We start from the raw sequence: 16,795 nt of genomic DNA, 5'->3' as shown, positions 1-16,795 counted from the left end.
ACAGAGCTTGCTCCCATGTGGTTGTTACAGAAGCTGGATAGCTTGTCACTGGGGACTGTAGGAGCTGGTCGAGCATTAGCTCGTGTCCCAAAGGAGCACCACTAGTAATTGGTTGGGAAGAGAGGATAGGATGCACCGTAGGATTTGTCATAGTGGACAGATAAGGGTGAGGGTTTGGAGGGTTGCTGGGACCAGCCTCACTTCTAGTGGTAAAAGGAGGTAGGGGTGGTCTGGGAGACAGCGTCGGCTCAGGTTCGTCATAGTCTAAACGAATCCTTATACCCTTTTCCCTTTCTTTACTCACATACTGGTTAAGAAGTGACCTTAACTCAAGGAAATTATTTGCGACCCCCTCGGGGGTAAGTTCAACACGTGCTGGGGTGTCAGATACACCGACATTGGGAGATGGAGCCCCAGATCTGGACGGAGTTGGTGTGTTGAAGGTAAGGAACTCGGGTGTGTTCCCCGGAGTCGAGAAAGATGTTGATATAGCCACATGAGCTTGGCCACTACCCGGGGTGGAAGTGTTTGGAATCTGATTTACTTCTCCCGGAGATCCACTTTCAGACATGGTGACTTTAAGTGAAGAGAGCTACACTACTAGGTCATTTTTGAGAAGAAATAGCAGCGTAGCCCCACGGTGGACGCCAACTTGTTGATGCAACAAACACGAGACCAAAGATAGTAGCTGAGTTGGTTAGGCAAAAAGGTTGAAGGGTTCAACCTTGCCTAACGCAGGTCGCGGGGTCCCCCCACGTTTGCAAGACGTGGAAGGAGGTTTACTAGTTCGTAGTTGTTGTTTGCTGAATATTCTTTCTCTGAGATGTTCTCAGATCCAGAAGTGAGAGCAAACGGAATGTGTGTGGTGGATGTGAAAAGGAGTGACTTGTACGTAAGCAAGTCCTCCACACGAATGACCAGAGATTAGAGAATCTGAACTGATCAGGGGATGTTTTCTGGAGTAAATGAAGTGTCATTTTATAAGGGAAGACATCTCCCAAAGTGGCATGTATTAGACTAGTAATCCTGCTTGCAGTGGAGGGTTTCCCCTTTTGGGGTTGAAGGCTTTTGACCCCTGGGTAATAGCGTGTATTGTGCAGACCTGCTCTGCTTTTGCGGCCGAGGGTTGGTGAAGCGAGCTCCGGATGTGACTGGCCACTGTTTCCTCCTCGCTTTTCCCATCTTACAGCTTTTTAACCCTTGAACCGTTTAACCATTTAAGCATTTGCATATTTAGTCACTTTATTTAGTCTTGGGCTACCCCCGTCATCAGTATGTAATTAGGCTAATTAGGATGCTTAGGAACTAATTAGCTATTATCTCACTAATCGCCATTAATTAGTTCATTAGATATTGGTTTGTAGGCGATTTGGTGCAAAACGGTTATCACTCGTGCTAGTTATTCGGCTAACGAACTCTTACGAAATAAACATCGGGATTTATTACTTAGATATTCTCATGACAACTCTATTCCCCTAACATACCATACATTAACCATTGTCACTTATTGGTTATATTTTAGAGTTCGCTTGGTGAAAAGCGCTTTTAGAACGATTAATTTTTGACAAAATTAATTTATAAGCGATACGAACCCAAAATACGATACTCCAATATCCGTATTACATTTTCATTTATTTTTCACACTGAACATATAGTAACGCTATAATTTTAATGTTCTATGCACATTGGACCGTATCAGTATATTTCTATAGTGCACCGGATAATCCACCAATGCTCGTTCTTTTTTTTTCTATATATACTCTTATCGCTACACGATAAGATGATACCAAACGATAACAAATGCGAACCCATGCATTTACCCGGACATTGCTAGACTTTATGGACTCAATTAGTCATATAATTAAGTCTAAATGCATGTGATATAATAAATAAATAGTGATTAAGTAGTACGGATTAACCTGAAAATTTGCCGGTTGTCACATTCTCCCCCCGTTATAAGAATTTCGTCCCGAAATTCATGCCGAGTCATCCTGAACAGGAGTCTTCTCAAACAGATGGGGGTACTTCATCTTCATTTGATCCTCGCGTTCCCAAGTAAATTCAAGTCCGCGCTTGGAGTTCCAACGAACTTTAACCAATTTAATACGACTTCTCCTTAGCTTTTGGACTTTCCAATCCATAACCTCGACCGGTTCCTCAACAAAGTGGAGTTTGTCGTCAATGCTGATTTCATCCGCAGGAATGATAAGTGTCTCGTCGGCTAGACACTTCTTCAAGTTCGACACATGGAATGTGTTATGAACGCTACTAAGCTCATCGGGCAACTTTAGTTTATACGCGACGGTACCAACCTTGTCTAAAACCTCGAATGGCCCGATATACCTCGGATTAAGCTTACCACGCTTACTAAACCTTGCAACACCCTTCCAAGGAGAGACTTTCAACAAAACTTTGTCTCCGACCTCGAAGGCTAAGGGTTTACGCCGAACGTCCGCGTAACTTTTCTGATGATCACGAGCCGCCTTGATACAGTCTCTGATCTAAAAAATCTTGTCTGTGGTTTCTTGAACCAATTCCAGACCAATCAACTGTTTCTCACCGACCTCCGCCCAACACAACGTGCACCGACACTTCCTTCCATACAAAGCCTCAAATGGAGCAGCTTTGATACTCGTGTGATAACTATTGTTATACGAGAACTCTACTAATGGTAAATGAGTATCCCAATTTCCACCGAAATCCATCACACATGCACGGAGCATGTCCTCTAGTGTTTGGATGGTCCTTTCACTTTGGCCATCCGTTTGAGGATGATAGGCGTACTTAGATCTACGCGAGATCTGAATGCCTTTTGGAAGGAACGCCAAAACCTTGAAATAAAATGGCCATCTCTGTTAGAGGTTATAGAAACCGGCACCCCATGACGTGCCACTACTTCCTTGATATACAATTCATATTGTGCTTCTCGCGGATAGGTAGAAAGTGTGCGGACTTTGTCAAACGATCCATGATTACCCAAATCATGTCATTACCCCTAGATGTTCTAGGTAACTTTGAAATGAAATCCATAGAAATTTGGTCCCATTTCCATACCGGGATTTCAGGTTGTTGTAACAAGCCAGATGGCTTCTGATATTCGACCTTAACTTTAGAACAAGTCAAACACTTTCCCACGTAGGTCGCAATATCGCCTTTAAGATTGGGCCACCAATAAAATTCCTTCAAATCATGATACATCTTATCAGCACCTGGATGAATCGAATACTTCGACTTATGAGCTTCATCTAAAACTAGATTACGTAACCCACCAAACAATGGAACCCAAACACGACCCATGAAATACAACGTTTCATCTTCCTTAGGTTCCAATTGTTGTTCCATGCCACGCAAAGATTCTTCCTTAATAAACTCTGGTTTAAGAGCTTCACGTTGTGCGTCGCGACTTTGAGTGATGAGGCTCGTTTGGATCGTTAATCCTAACGCACGAACACGTAAAGTCTTAACCCTTTCTTTCTGACTCAAGGCATCCGCAACAACGTTGGCCTTTCCCGGATGATACTTTATTTCGCAATCGTAGTCGTTCAATAATTCCACCCAACGACGTTGGCGCATATTTAATTCCTTTTGATCAAATGTATGTTGAATACTTTTATGATCCGTGAAAATGGTACACCGTGTACCGCAGAGATAATGTCGCCAGATTTTCAAAGCGAACACCACCGCACCCAATTCCAAATCATGGGTGGTGTAGTTCTTCTCATGGACCTTTAATTGACGTGATGCATACGCGATGACTTTGTCTCGTTGCATTAACACACAATCTAGACCTTGATGTGATGCATCACAATAAACCACAAAATCATCCGTACCATCGGGTAGTGACAGAATTGGAGCACCGCAAAGTTTCTCTTTAAGTAACTGGAACGCTGATTCTTGTTTATCTCCCCAGTCAACATTTCTATCCTTTTGGGTCAAGGCGGTTAGAGGCTGTGCTATCTTTGAAAAATTCTCAATGAATCGTCGATAGTACCCCGCCAATCCTAGAAAAATGGTGTATTTCAGTTGGAGACTTTGGTGCTTCCCAGTTCTTTATAACCTCTATCTTGGACGGATCGACATGAATCCCTTTCTCGTTTACTACATGACCGAGACACTGTACCTCGCGAATCCAAAATTCTCACTTCGAAAATTTTGTGTATAGCTTCTCGTTCTTCAGCAATTCAAGAATAAGCCTTAAATGTTTCTCATGCTCTTCCTTCGATCGCGAATATATTAATATATTGTCAATGAAAACGATCACAAATTTGTCTAAGTAAGGTTTGCACACGCGATTCATCAAATCCTTAAATACGGTCGGTGCGTAGTCAAGCCGAAAGGCATGACAAGAAATTCATAATGAGCATAACGGGTTCTAAATGCCGTCTTGGGAATACTCTCCTCATGAATCCACAACTGATGATAGCCCAAACACACATCAATCTTCGAACAGAAACTAGAACCTTGAAGTTGATCAAACAAGTCATCGATCCTTGGTAAAGGGTACCTATTCTTGAAAGCGAGTTTGTTCAACTCCCGATAATCTATACACATACGGAAGGTTCCATCTTTCTTTTTCACGAACAAGACCGGAGCTCGCCAAGGCGAGAAACTCGGTCGGATGAAACCCTTGTCTAAAAATCCTTGGAGTTGGTTAGATAATTCCTGCAGCTCTGACGGAGCTAAACGGTAAGGCGATTTAGCTAAGGGGCAGCTCCTGGGACCAAGTCGATGCGAAACTTGACTTGCCTTCGTGGGGGAAATCCTGCCAAGTCTTCGAGAAAGACTTCAGGGAATTCCCACACAATAGGAATATCCTCAAGTTTAAGCTCCTCTGTCTTCTTATCAACTATGTGCGCCAAGAATGGGGAGCAACCCTTACGTAGGCACTTTTGGGCCTTCGTGCAAGTAATAATTCGCAATGGGGTTCCACGTCTTTCTCCATGGACAGAAAGCGTCTCACCATTGGATAAAGGAATAGAATTATCTTTTCATAACAAATCACTTCGGCACAATTTTTCGACAACCAATCCATGCCGACTACGACATCGAAACTACCCAGTTGGACCGGCAGAAGATCTATACTAAATTTCTGATTACACAAGATCAACGTGCAACCCTTAACAACCCCACATGACTCAACCAACTTTCCGTTAGCCAATTCAATAGAATAGGGTATATCTAACTTGCTTCACTCTAAATTCAACATACGTTTAAAGTCGGTAGATACGAAGCTAAGGTCGGCACCAGTATCAAAAAGAATTGAAGCATAATGATTATTGAGCAGAAACGTACTAATGTCACATTCGGATCTTATCAAGCATCCAAAGTTCTAATCACAAACGCTCATCCGCTAGCTGGATTCAACAAAAGGCATTCTCGTTTAAAGTGGCCCTCCGAGCCACACTCAAAACATCCTTGTTTTTTTTGGGTACTACCCTTTTTGAAATTAGACCGTTTCCTTATTTTAGATCCTTTGGATTCATCAACCGGATCCTTTTTATAACCACTCTTCTAGACAATGTTCCCATACGTACACGTCTTTGGAAAGTCTAATCGCAAGACTCGCCGCACTACGAATGGTCGTGAGGTGGGAAGAGATAATCATGCTATGAATTTGAGGTGCCAAGCCCCAAATGTATTGTTCAGACTCTCTTAAACTTGGCATAATGAAGTAATGAACAATTCTTAATAGCTCATGAAATCGTTGCGTATAGCCTACAAAATCGGATTACCATGATTAATTCCAAAACTTTGTTTCCAACCTTTGATTTTACCTCGCGAGCAATACTCCTCTCGCATAAGATTCTCGTGTTCTTCTTATGACAACCCGTATGCAACATCATTCCCTAAAGTTTGTACGCGAAGATCCCACCAAGTTAATGTCTTGTCAACCAAATGCATGTCACAAACACAACTGTTTGCTCGGGGGTGCACTTGCTGACACGAATAACCGACCTCGTCATTTATATCCATCGGTTAGCCTACCGCACCTTCCGTCCTAGAGAAGTCTTAGACATATATTTAAACAAATATAGTCAACCATGTGCAAGGATTAAGAATACAACCGATTGTAGAAATCCCAAATCACATCGTTGGTCATAACCGAAATAACCCCGAGTGCAAAAATGTCACAAACGACAAAAAGAATCTACAATGAGAATAATCACCATATCTAACATCCCTAACAAGGATAACTAAAACAAGGACAAACTCAACCACAACAATCCATAACATGAACAACCGCAACCCTAATGCATTGTACGTCTTGTGGGTATCACCCACATGCCTAAACGAAACAACAACCTAATGAGAGGGGACACCATGCGGTCTTAACTGCTCTCACAACATGCATTCCATTGTCTTTGGGCCTCAATCATCCAAAACATGGAATCCTTTGTTGTATTAATCCATGTGATGAATACATTATTAACGCTTGAGCTCCACGAGCTCCAATAGATTACTAGACTCCTCGTAGATGTCGGATAAAATGCGATAAGGGAGTCACAGCATGGCTCATGCCATTCTACCTTGAGACAAAACGAAACCAAATGATGGAGTTCTTCATCACAACCCCAATGGATGAGGTAAGGTACTACACTTACCAGGAACTATCCCACGTACAAGAATCCCAGAATGTTGAGGGGAAATCCCCTCTGGGTTGCTAACCTATTTCGTTCGCTTAGATACCGAGTCTTAACCTACCCAAAATATAGATAAAATGCTTGGCACCTTAACAAAAAAGGGTAGATTTCCCGCATCGTACGGTATTATGGCAATCACCCTAGTTAGCGTTCCACCAAATGGAAATTGAAGCCCATGTAGCAACTTAAGAATTTCGAATAAACAGTGATCTTTAGTTTGACCCACAAAGCCCACAAAGATTCCCATGCACCACAAGTTATGATTACGTGTGCACCCGTAATCATAAATTGCCTTGCATGGTCATCCAAGTGTTCTCTAGTTCGAAACTTAAATGATTAGTAGGAGAGGAGACACGACGACCGCCTACTTTCAACACAAAAGGATCCTATGTGACGGACCACGCGCTAACACCCACTGCCCCAACTCGTGGGATGGCGCGTCAGATGAAATAGAAGTTGAGAGAATCCATAACAAGAACAACTGGAAGGGAACCATCAAGGTGACTGCATCCCAGTCCATAATTACATAGAGGATACCATCCATACCAACAGAACACCGAAAACAACTTCCCTAACTACAAGACGTCACCACCATGGCTACGACCTCAACATCGTCGTCATTACCGAAGTCAGGCATCTCCTCATCATAGGGGAAATCAGCCACCTCCTTCGGAATAGAGCTCACGGTCCAACTTAAGAACTGCATCCACCATAAGCCTTTCATCAGACATGAGGTCAATACACTAATCACCCGAGTTAAGAATAACCATAGGGTTCGAAGACGAAGACATCATGACGTGGCAAAATAATCCGTACGAAACATATATATATATATATATATATATATATATATATATATATATTAATCACATAAACCACATAATCCAACTAACCCGTCTATCCCATGTAGACTAAAACCATGTAACCCGCCTATATCACATAGGCAAAACAATGAAACCCACGTATACCACATAGACAAAACCATGAAACCCGCCTATACCACATAGACAAAACCATTAAACCCGCCTATACCAAATAGACAAAACCATGAAACCTGTCTATACCACATATACAAAACCATTAAACCCGTCTACGACACGTAGACCAACCCATGGATGAAATGCAATGCATTGAAACATTTCATGCAAGTGAAAATGTTTCGTGCAAGCACCCTAGAGATGAGATTATAGTCTAGACTCGAGACCGAATCCTAGTTCGCTATAATCGAGGCTCTGATGCCAATTTGTCACACCCCGCCGAAGGCGGAAACGCAAGGTGCGATCATGAAAGGTTTTCAAGCATACGATAAGCAAACAACTAATATGATTAAGCATCAACGATACCGTAGTTTAACGTTTACAAACCATGACAATATATTTAGTTTACACAACCCAAATATAATACTTCTAGTTTCAAAACACATACGACCAAAAGTTATATCGTTTATAAAGTTCCTAGGATTTGTCAAGTATATTTCCGATACGATGAAATATACAAGGCAAAACCCCCCAAAAGGTATCGTCCAAGATGCATGTAACTTCCAAAAGCCGTGAACCAAAGTTCACTTGCCTGAAAATCATGCTTAAAATGTCAACATAATGTTGGTGAGTTCACAGGTTTAAATGACACAAATGAAACTTAAACTCATTTGATAAAAAAAATTAGTATGCGTAGTTAATGAAATCACGAAAGTCAAATCATGGTCTTGCAAAAACAGTGATACATGTGCCGACATAAGCCCGTAACCAAACCATAACGATGATGCCTCGCCACATCGTGCACCATGACGATGTCTAAGAATAATTGGACACAATTGCACCCCACTGGGTCACAACCGACCAGGAGCGGGGCTCGTTAAACCCAATAGATCTATTCGACTGTTCCGCGGTCATTACCACGACTAATGGTTACTAAAGAAACAATAACACGAGGACTTCCGAGCTCTAAAACCGACCAACTTATGCGAACAAAAGAGACAAAGATGGATTTCATTCCCACTACCATACCCCGTAACCAAGCATGAGTTTCCCCCGATTTAAATAAACATTTAAATAAGTAAAAGGGGCCGTGAAGACTCACAAATTGCGTTCCGTGCGTATGCTAGCAAAACCAAATGTCCAAAATAATTCCCGACCTACACGTGTCCTAATTCAATAAGACACTAGGTTTATGTACGTGTCTACCTAACAAGTCGTTCACCAAACTTGTTTAGACAACGAGATGTTAACCTTTTTAAATAAAAGTGTTTAATTCTTACGATGCGTTGGTGGGTGGTTATCTGAGAATTCCCAAGTATTTATATATATTACAACAAATATATATATATATATATATATAGTGGAATAAATACTCCTGGTAATTATGCTAGTATATTTAAGACCGCTTTTTTTATAATATTTAATTATAATTCACCAAAAGTATATAACTTTCACTAACTTGACTTAAATGTCATTTGACTTATAGAAAGATATAAATATATTTCTCCTCATCATGAAAGAACCAAATTTGTCTACGTAGGTTATATTAAGGGGGTTGGTTCTAATAACACACTTTAGGATCATCAATATATATACACACTCATGTATACACCAGATAAAAAAATATTTGACAAAAGCCATATGCTACTCCTTTGAAACAACTTGATGTCCACGTGTATATATCCACAAAGATGTGTGTGTATCCAGAACCGCAAGTTTATGAACATTTTGTAAGCGAGTAAATAATTAAATATAGCATCAAATCTTGGATTATCTTCATATGTATATATAAAAAAAACTTATATACGTTGGCTATAACAAGTGTGAATATGTTTTGTGATATGTATATGGACAAAGACTTGAGTTATTAATTCCAAGGATTAACATTTATACGTTCATACATGTATGAAAATAGCAAGATATAATCCTTTTAGTTTAACTTTTAGATTATATAAGCAGGGTGGAGATACAATATGAAGTTTATTTGGCTAGGAAGGATAGCAAGTGATCTTGACCATCCATTAAGTTAATCAAGGGCTAAGATTAAATCAGGGAAATTAAAAGGAAGAAAAGAGGCGCGTGAGTTTGTTCAAGGGCATTCTAGTCAATCCAAGCCAATAGTTTCTCTCTCCTCCAATTCCCCCCCCCCCCCATTTTTTAAACGTTAGTAACTCTTTCATACGACATTATTTTTTTTATAAAAATTGCACCAAAAAAACGAGCGTTTTTTTATCTTTAAAACGAGTATACTATTGCTATATTTAAAAAAAAAAAATTAAACCTAGTTGCGTAAAACGCAATAGAAAAACCACGTAAAACACAATGAAAAAAAAACCTAAAAAATAACATTTTTCTAAAACGCAATGCACCAAAAACACAAAAAAATGACTTATTTGTAAAACGCAATGGCCAGAAAACACATAGAAATGTCTTATTTGTAAAACGCAATGGCCAGAAAACACATAAAAAAGTGTTTTACCTAAAACGCAATGCACCAAAAACACAAAGAAATGACTTATTTGTAAAACGCAATGGCCAGAATACACTTAAAATGTCTGTTTTCTAAAACGCAATGGACTGAAAACACATAAAAAGTGTTTTACCTAAAACTCAATGCACCAAAAACACAAAGAAATGTCTTATATGTAAAACGCAATGGCCAGAAAACACTTAAAAATGACTCATTCTAAAACGCAATGGACTGAAAACACCTAAAAATGTGTTTTACCTAAAACGCAATGACTAAAAACACTTAAAAATGTGTTTTTTTCTAAAACGCAATAGCCAGAAACCACATAAAACTCTCTTATTTCTAAAACGCAATGGACACATAAAACTGTCTGTCACTGTGAACTGTCTGAATTGTCTACGAATTACTGTCTTCGAAATGAGCCAATTTCTGGAAAATTAATTTTTCTGATGCGTTTTTAGTACAGCAATTTAATTGAAAAAAAAATAGCCAGGGGCTCTGCCCCTTAGACCCCGCCAGGGGCTGCCGCCCCCGGACCCCCGCAAAGATCGTAAAACGCAATGACTAAATCAAAAACCCAGATCATGAAAATGAAATTAAAGAATTTCTTACATGGATTGAAGCCGATTTCTTCATCAATTGACGAAATTTGAATGATAGAAACACTTATCAACACTCGAATCGAACGAATCGAGTGATTATCTCCAAAATCACCGGAAAAACGAGATTTTTTTTATGAAATTAAACTGGGTTTTCTTCAAAAAAAAAACTGAAGAACACGTTGATCGGGTTCTGAATCATTGATTGGTGATGAAAATCGCACTATAATGTAGTGATTATTGAGATAGAAAGTGAAGAAATAGTTGAAGATGATGGGTTTTGAAAATGGTGGGTTTTTGAATTTACTGGGTTTTGAAAAATGAAGAAGAAGGAGTTGGATTGACTAAAATACCCTTTCTCTTTATTTTAAAATTTGCCACATGTCATAATCCTATGGCTTCCTATCCTTCCTAGCGAAAATTAACTTTCTATTTGATCTTTTCCCTATATAAGCAAACTAGATTTAGCATGTGTTGGGTGACAAGGGTTTGGTCTCTATATATATACACATATATATGTCTAACATATAATATAGACAACGTTAGGTTCATATCATATAAAATCACAAAACAAAACCTCCTACAACACATATACATATCCCCGGCCACCCCCACATACATATACACTTCATATTTTCATTTTTTAACAAAGGTTTTCTTTAGTTTTTTTTTAAAAAAAAGAGAAAAAACATAGATTAACATCTCCTTGGTGAACCCATACTTGTAAAATCAAACATTTAAACAAGATTTTAACTAGTAAAGTTGAGAACCATACCAAGCTAAAAACTCCTTAAAAGTGGATGGATGAAGGTTAGATGTTGAGGTGTAGCTCCAAATTTACTCCTAAAGCTTCTAACAACTCAACACTTTGTAGGTTTTTAGTATGATTTTTGGGTGATTGAAAAAAAGAAAATGGTTGAGTGGCTGCCTTGCTTGGTCGTAAGTAGAAAGGAGGAAGAGAGTAAAGTAGTTTGTTGTTTGTAAATTGGAAAATGAGAAGTGTGGTATTCTGTATTCAACATACAACATATCCCCTAAAGTCAAGTTCACCATACATAATAGATCACCATGGTATGGGAGGTGGTGGGGCCCTTGCTTGTTCGCAGTGGCGGATCCAGTAATTTTTTTCACCAGGTTCCTTTTGGTAAATTCTCACTAATTTTTCTCAAATCATACAAGGTTTCCACTAATTTTTTTCAATTTTTCCAAACCGAGGGGGTTCCTGGGAACCCCCAAAACACCCCTGGATCCGCCCCTGCTTGTTCGTGAATTTGGGGAATGGGTTTGGAGGTTTGGGTTGTTGAGTATGTTGACAAATGAGTCACCTTGTAATGATTTTATTCTTAGAGATATTTATGTAATTAGGCTAATTAGGATGCTTAGGAACTAATTAGCTATTATCACACTAATCGCCATTAATTAGTTCATTAGATATTGGTTTGTAGGCGATTTGGTGCAAAACGGTTATCACTCGTGCTAGTTATTCGGCTAACGAACTATTAGGAAATAAACATCGGGATTTATTACTTAGATATTCTCATGACAACTCTATTCCCCTAACATACCATACATTAACCATTGTCACTTATTGGTTATATTTTAGAGTTCGCTTGGTGAAAAGCGTTTTTAGAACGATTAATTTTTGACAAAATTAATTTATAAGCCATACGAACCCAAAATACAATACTCCAATATCCGTATTACGTTTTCATTTGTTTTTCACACTGAACATATAGTAATGCTATAATTTTAATGTTCTAGGCACATTGGACCGTATCAGTATATATATATTGATGCGTGTTTGTGTATATATGTTTTAGGTGTATATTTTAAGCCCTTTTTACACTTTTTAGCCAAGTTTTAAATTTATAAACATGATATTTACTAACACTAAACACACATAAGGGCAAGTGCACCCATCGTGGACGTAGTATAGTGCTGGTAAGATACCGAGGTCGTCCAAGGACACAAAAGCTTTTAGTACCGGTTTATCCTCAACGTCTAATCAAATCAAAATGTTAGAAAAATATTTTTAAACTAGAAAAATAAAACTAACTAAAATGATGAAAAAGAAAATAAAAGTAAAAACAGATAGACAAGATGAATCACTTGGATCCGACTCGTGTGTAGTGTAACCTTTGATTATTTTCGCACTTTTGCACTTTTTTAAGAGATTATCTTAGTTATTGTAGTAGACCCCTCTTTTGAAGGCGACGTTACCTTCAACCCAGTAGTTTGAGTCAGCAAGGATACAATCCTAAAGGGTCGGATTATTGAAAGATAATGAATTAAGTTATTAATGCATAATGTGGTAGGCCCCTCTTTTGAAGGCGACGTTACCCTTGGCTAAGTAGTCTGAGTCAGCAGAGATGCAGTCCTAAGTAGCCGGGTTAAAGTTTTAATAGTAGTTTAACTTATGAGGGGATCAAAGAGTTTGGACCCCCGCCATCCAATACCGTTGGGTATTAAAGGAGATCCTACTAAATTTGACCCAGGTCCTTTGCAGGATCTATACACTGAACAATGGCAAGACTCTTACCAAACCGTTCCCTTAACCCCCGACAAGGTAGCCAACATACCTCCATATAGACCGTGGAGATATGAATGGTGAAAATCTTTTATTTTATATAGACAGTAAAATAATGCCAAGACACCGCGGACAAACGATAAGGAAGAATCACCTTCAACATAAGAAACTAGTAATTAAAGTCATTAATACAAAACCAATTAAAAAGTGCAAAAGATTAAAAATAAAAAGTATTACACTAAACACTTGTCTTCACCAAGTGATGTAAGAGACTTAAGCAAACATGGCCTTTGATTGTCAAGAACTCTTACGATCAATCTTGGATCCCGAGACGACTCACACACTCTATGATGGACAATGGATGATGGTGGTGGATGATGGTGTTGTAATGGTGGTGGGTGGTGGGTGAAGTATGAGAGAGGTGGTGTGCCAAGGGATGAGTTGCAAGAGCTCCAAACACTCCTATTTATAGGCTGAACAAAAGCCTGGGCACGGCCCCGTGTCCACTGGGCACCACCCCGTATCCATCCGACTCTCTCTCTTCATTAATTGCAATTCGCAATTTCATTAAATGTGTCTGCAACAGTTGACCATGCCTCCGTGTCCGCTGAGCACGGCCCCGTGGTGGGCAGTAGAAGCTTCTATCACTTTGTATTTTCTGCTGACACTTGGGCACGCCCCCGTGCTCACTGAGCACATGGCGTGTTCAGTCTTCTGCCTTCTTGTTTTGCTTTGGGAAGATGCTGTTGGGGGGTCGGGCATGCCACGTTTGTTCCTTTTCTTGTATTTATGTTAGATTTAGCTGTCTTTTTGCTTCTTTTGTTCATTTGAGCTCATTTAATCCTTAAAATACAAAAGGAAGACAAAAGCACACTTTTTCCAACATTAGTACTAAAAAAGGGTTAGTTTTATGCCACAATTGATGTAATTTATATGTTGCATTTTGTGCACATCAAATACCCACACACTTGAATCTTTGCTTGTCCTCAAGCAAAACTCTTTATAATCTGGTTTTTTCACTCCCAAATGGAATGGGTAGAAGAGAAGGTTTTTGGACTTGTCATAGAGTGTCGGGATTTCCAAGATTCTTTATGTAAGTTTTATTTTTATTTATTTACAATCCTATTCGTCATGATTTATTAAAAACGTTTCATAAGATAAATTACTTATTAGGGCATAACATGCCTTTTTAAAATTCCATTTATATACAAGTTCACATACCTCACGTGGGATCACTCAACACTCAGCCGAAGGTGTATTTTTAGTGAATCACTCGAGAGCGGCATGGAACTTACTCCTACCATAGGCTTGCCGAGCAATCAATCCTCCTCCTTTTTAACTATATACCTTTGTAAATATCAAGAGGACTTTTTGGGTGAAGGGTTAGCCTTGGGCTAAAGGTGGGTGGTTGGGTTAGTGGTTAGTAAAAGGGCGAAAAGCGTAAAAAGCATCGGTTTTTTTAAAGACTTTTAATTTTTTTTTTTACTTTGATGAACCATTTTTTTCAAACAAGGTTAATTTTTGATTAACTTGTTTGTTTATTTGGTTTCATCAACTTTTTTTTTAAACTAGTAATTAAAGTCATAAGAAAAACCGAGCATTGTTACTAAAAGAAAGGGTTAAAATAAAAAGGTTTAGGTGGGTAAAAAGGGTGATTGTTTTGGGTTAAGAAATGAAAAGGTTTAGGCTCAAAGGGGTTAACTAGGGGGATTTTTGGGTAGGTGGTAAAAAAAATGAAAAATAATGGTGTAGAAAGAAAAAAGGGTTAGTCCTAATGCCTCCATCATTTACTTACTCGGGTTTAAGTTGGTAAGGACCGGGAATGCATTGTCGTGGCAAGTTCTAGAGTCGTACGAACCAAGCGGCTATTCACACAAGAAACGAAAAATGAGCATTTAGTGTAAAGATATGTATTTGTATGCTCAATAAAGGCTCAAAACTCACTTTTGTGGGAATGGGTTTTTATGTGATCAAGTATATATAATCAAATTTTAACTAAGTTTGTCATGCCGTTTCATAATTTTCTTATGTTAGTTCTTTTTATCACGACGCTATTGGTTGTAAACTTGTAAAAATATAACCTTGTTAGAACTTGAAATTCCCAACTTAAACTTAAACACGTAAAAAAATGAAAAATTTTTTTTTGAAAAAAAATTGGGATGATTAGCGGTTCCAATAGAGTTTTGTGTAAGACTTGTTAATTAGGACTTGCAAGATTCAAAGTTTTAGCACCCCCCCCCCCACACTTAAATTACACATTGTCCTCAATGTGTCCCAAAAATAAGTTTTTAGGTTGATTGAATGTGTAAAAGTGTGTTAAAAGCAAAATTTTATGTTACTGGCACTCTGGACACGGCCCCGTGGTGACCAGGCACGGCCCCGTGTTCAGGTGCCAGTGACAAAATTTAATAAAGAGGAACAGAAGCCTGGACACGGGGGCGTGTTCAGTGAACACGGCCCGTGTCCAGTTACCTAAACTGGGCGATTGCTGCAGATTGTGCAGCACGGAGCCATGTTGGGCGGACACGGCCCGTGCTAAACTTGCTGTAATGAAGAAATTTTTGTCAGATGGCCCTGTTTTCGTGCATGGGGTGATGTTTCTCGTTTCCCTTGTTATCCTTGACCATCCCGAGTGTGTTTTATTCCTGCAAATTAAACTAAAAATTAATCTAAGCTAAACTAAGGATAGTTCCGCGGAATGCCTCCGTGGTGCGCCACGTTTATAAGGGTCCTTGGCTAGAACCAAAGTGAGGTTATATATTTTCCAAGCGGGATGTTTTGCATCCCATGTTGCACCGTCGGAGAGCATCATCCAAACTCGAATCAATGACCTTCATGTAATTGATCGGGTCATCGTCCTCTACTCTCTTCCCAACTCCAAACTTCACTTCCTTATCCCCAAACTTCAAAGTAAGTGTTCCGTTATTCATGTCCACCACTGCTTGCGCGGTGGCTAGAAATAGCCTCCCTAGTATGAGGGGGACTTTGGTGTCCTCTTCCATATCTAGTATGACAAAGTCGGCCGGGTAGACGAAATTGTCGACTTTGACCAATAGATTTTCAGCGACACCTTATGGGTATTTGACGGATCTGTCGGCAAGTTGTATACTCATCTTGGTAGGGCTTGTTTTTCCTAGGCTGAGTCGTTTGAGCATTGATGCAGGCATGAGGTTAATGCTAGCCCCAAGGTCGGCTAGTGCATTACAAACGGGGGATTCCCCGATCGAGCAAGGAATTGTGAAGCTTCCAGGATCAATCTTTTTTTGTAGGAGTTTGTTGAGTACGAGGGCGGAGCATTCTTCGCCTAAGTTAACTAATTGCAATGATTCAATTTTCCTTTTATGAGTGAGGAAGTCCCTCATGAATTTTGAGTATTTAGGCATTTGAGTTAGGACTTCTATAAAAGGAACATTAACATGAAATTGTCTTAGTAGATTTTCGAATTTTGCGAATTGCTCTTTGGTCTTTTGACGAATTAACCTACCGAGGTATGGAACCAGAAGAGCCTTGGTAGGCTCTTGAATTTGAGGAGAAGTCTTCTCTTGTTGGGGCGGTGTTGTGCTTCCCTCGGTTGGCGATGG

This window comes from Helianthus annuus, chromosome 4, assembly GCF_002127325.2.
Source record: "Helianthus annuus cultivar XRQ/B chromosome 4, HanXRQr2.0-SUNRISE, whole genome shotgun sequence".
NCBI classification, from domain to species: domain Eukaryota; kingdom Viridiplantae; phylum Streptophyta; class Magnoliopsida; order Asterales; family Asteraceae; genus Helianthus; species Helianthus annuus.
This window is presented reverse-complemented; position numbering follows the sequence as displayed.